Below are 4,266 nucleotides of genomic sequence, written 5' to 3'. Positions count from 1 at the left end.
GAACTAACCAGTACCCCGGAGCTCATGTCTCTAGCTGCATATGTAGCAGAAGATGGCCTAGTCAGCCATCAGAGGAAAGAGAGGCCCATTGGTCTTGCAAACTTTATATGCCTCAGTATAGGGGAACACCAGGGCCAAGAAGTGGGAGTGGGTGGGTAGGGGAGTGGGGGACTTTTGGGATAGCATTGGAAATGTAAATGAAGAAAATACCCAATAAAAAAATAAAAATAGCTTTAAGAAAAAAAAAAAGAGCAGTAGATGGCAGGAAATAATCAAACTCAGGGCTGAAATCAACCAAATAGAAACAAAAAGAACTATACAAAGAATCAACAAAACCAGGAGGTAGTTCTTTGAGAAAATCAATAAGATAGATAAATCCTTAGCCAGACTAACTAGAGGGTATAGAGACAGTATCCAAATTAATAAAATCAGAAATGAAAAGGGAGACATAATGATGGAAACTGTGGAAATCAAAAAAACAAAAAAAAAAACAAAAACAAAACAAAACAAAAAACAAAATCAGATCCTACTACAAATGTTTATACTCAACTAAATTGGAAAATCTGGATAAAATGGACAATTGACACATACCAGGTGCCAAAGTTAAAACAGGATCAAATAAATGAACTAAACAGTCCCATAACCCCTAAAGAAATAGAAGTAATCATTAATAGTCTCCCAACCAAAAAAAGCCCAGGACCAGATNGGTTTAGTGGAGAGTTCTATCAGAACTTTAAAGAAGACCTAATACCAATACTCTTCAACCTATTCCACAGAGTAGAAACAAAAGGAACACTACCCAATTCATTCTATGAGCCCACAATCACACTTATACCTAAACCACACGAAGACCCAACAAAGAAAGAGAACTTCAGTCCAATCTCCCTTATGAAAATTGATGCAAAAATACTCAATAAAAATTTTTATCAACCGAATCTAAGAACAAATCAAAACAATCATTCGCCATGATCAAGTAGACTTCATCTCAGGGATACAGGGATAGTTCAATATATATAAATCCATCAATGTAATCCACTACATAAACACACTCAAAGAAAAAAACCCATATGATCATTTTATTAGATGCTGAAAAAGCATTTGACAAAATTCAGCATCCCTTCACGTTAAAAGTCTTGGAAAGATCAGGAATTCAAGGCCCATACCTAAACATAGTAAAAGCAATATACAGCAAACCAGTATCTAATATCAAACTGAATGGAGAAAAACTTGAAGCAATCCCACTAAAATCAGGGACTAGACAGGCTGCCCACTCTCTCCGCATCTATTCAACATTGTACTTGAAGTTCTAGCTAGAACAATTAGACAACAAAAGGAGGTCAACGGGATACAAATTGGAAAGGAAGAAGTAAAAATATCACTATTTGCAGATGATATGATCTTATACTTAAGTGACCCCAAAAATTCCACCAGAGAACTCCGAAAGCTGATAAACAACTTCAGAAAAGTGGCTGGATATGAAATTAACTCAAACAAATCAGTAGCCTTCCTCCACTCAAAGGATAAACAGGCTGAGAAAGAAATTAGGGAAACTACACCCTTCACAATAGTCACATACCTTGGTGTGACTCTAACCAAGGAAGTGATAGATCTGTATGACAAGAACTTCAAGTCTCTGGAGAAAGAAATCAAAGAAGATCTCAGAAGATGGAAAGATCTCCCATGCTCATGGATTGGCAGGATTAATATAGTCGAAATGGACATCCTGCCAAAAGCAATCTACAGATTCAATGCAATCCCCATCAAAATTCCAACTCAATTCTTCATTGAGTTAGAAAGAACAATTTGCAAATTCATTTGCAATAACAAAAAACCCAGGACAGAGAAAACTATTATCAACAATAAAAGAACTTCTGGGATAATCACTATCCCTTACCTTAAGCTGAATTACAGAGCAATATCGATAAGAACTATGGTATTGGTACAGAGACAGGTGGGAAGATCAATGGAAAAGAACTGAAGACCCAGAAGTGAACCCACACACATATGGTCACTTGATATTTGATAAAGGAGCTAAAGCCATCCAGTGGGAAAAAAGACAGCATTTTTAACAAATGGTGCTGGTTCAACTGTAGAAAAAAGCAAATTGACCCATTCTTATTTCCTTGTATGAAGCTCAAGTCCAGGTGGATCAAGGACCTCCACATAAAACCAGATACCCTGAAACTTATAGAGGAGAAAGTGGGGAAGAGCCTTGAACACATGGGCACAGGGGAAAAATTCCTGAACAGAACACCCATGAATTATGCTTTAAGATCAACAATAGACAAAGGGGACCTCATAAAGTTGCAAAGCTTCTGTAAGGCAAAGGATACTGTCTATAGGACGAAATGGCAACCAACAGATTGGGAAAAGATCTTTACCAACCCTAAATCCGATAGAGGGCTAATATCCAATATATACAAAGGACTCAAGAAGTTAGACTCCAGAAAAATCAAATGACCCTATTAAAAATGGGGTACAGAGCCAAACGAAGAATTTTTAACTGAGGAATACTGAATGACCGAGAAGCACCTGAAGAGATGTACAACATCCTTAGTCATCAGGGAAATGCAAATCAAAACAACCCTGAGATCCACCTCACAGCAGTCAGAATGGCTAAAATCAAAAACTCAGGTGACGGCAGATGCTGGTGAGGATGTGGAGAAAGGGGAACTCTCCTCCATTGCTAATGGGATTGCAAGCTGGTACAACCACTCTGGAAATCAGTTTGGTGGTTCCTCATAAAATTGGACATAGTACTACCTTAGTATCCAGCTCTACCACTCCTGGGCATATACCCAGAAGATCCTCCAACATGTAATAAGGACACATGCTCCACTATGTTCATCACACCCTTATTTATAATAGCCAGGAGCTGGAAAGAACCCAGATGTCCTTCAGCAGAGAAGTGGATACAGAAAATGTGGTACATTTACACAATGGAGTACTACTCAGCTATTAAAAATGATGAATTCATGAAATTCTTAGGCAAATGGATAGAACTGAAAAATATTATCCTGAGTGAGGTAACCCAATCATACAAGAGCACAAATGGTATGCACTCACTGATAAGTGGATATTAGCCCCAAAGCTCCAAATAGCTAAGATACAATTCACAGACCACATGAAGCTCAAGAAGAAGAAAGACAAAAGTGTGGGTGCTTCAGTCCTTGTTAGAAGGAGAACAAAATACTCACAGGAGCAAATATGGAGATAAAGTGTAGAGCAGAGACTGAAGAAAATATCATCCAGAGTCTGTCCAACCCGGGATTCATCCCATATACAGATACCAAACCCAGACACTATTGTAGATGCGAAGAAGTGCATGCTGAAAGGAGCCTGATATGGTTGTCTCCTGAGAAGCCCTGCCAGAGCCTTATAAATACAGAGATGTATGCTTGCAGCCAACCACTTGACTTTGCATGGGGTTCCCATAAAAGGACTTAGAGAAAGCACCAAAGGAGTTGAAGGGGATTACAACCTCACAGGAAGAAAACAATATCAACCAACCAGTCCCCCAATAGCTCCCAGGGCTAAGCCATCAGCAAAGAGTCAGCTTTACTCCAGCTGTATACATTGCAGAGGATAGCCTTGCCATCCATCAATGGGAGGAGAGGTCCTTGGTCCTATGAAGGCTTTCTAGATGCTCCAGTGTAGGGGAACTGAGGGTGGGGAGGTGGGAGTGGGTGGGTTGATGGAGGAACACCCTCATAGAAGCAGGTAGAGGGAGGATGGGATAGGGGGGTTTCCAGGTGGGTGGGGAGGAACTGGGAAAGGGGATAACATTTGAAATGTAAATAAAGAAAATATTCAATTAAAAAAAAAAACAATATAAAGAAAAAGCATGTAGCTGACATGGAGGACCCCAGGGAGACTTGTCCCTTGTCACCTTCACAGGATGATAGGTTACTTGGTTCATATAAATGTGGTAGATGCTCCTGTGAACATTCTGAGAGTCTTTCCCCTCTTGTGGCATGGTTTACAGTCAATGTGCCGAACTGAATTTCAGTTAGACTCCCCCACTAACTGAGGGTGAGAACTCAGACTTCCACGAACCTGACCATTAGAACTTTTCACTAGCTTGTAGTTATGAAAGAATAAACATACATCAGATACTTCTACTCACTGTACAAGTGAGTTTTAAAAATAAATTAACCCGGAACACTGGTAAACAGGTAGAAGACATTAAAGAGGAAGCACAAAAATCCCTTAAAGAATTGCAGGAGAACACTGCTAAAGAGTTACAAATCCTTAAAGAAAAACAGG

General features: G+C 39.4%; 1 protein-coding gene across 1 annotated transcript in view; it reads right to left on the bottom strand.

Moving 5' to 3' along the window:
• Window positions 1–4,266, bottom strand: part of Acsm1 (acyl-CoA synthetase medium chain family member 1) — a 47,604-nt gene that overhangs the window by 37,915 nt on the left and 5,423 nt on the right. The window lies entirely within an intron of this gene.

This window comes from Mus caroli, chromosome 7, assembly GCF_900094665.2.
Source record: "Mus caroli chromosome 7, CAROLI_EIJ_v1.1, whole genome shotgun sequence".
NCBI classification, from domain to species: domain Eukaryota; kingdom Metazoa; phylum Chordata; class Mammalia; order Rodentia; family Muridae; genus Mus; species Mus caroli.
This window is presented reverse-complemented; position numbering and strand designations above follow the sequence as displayed.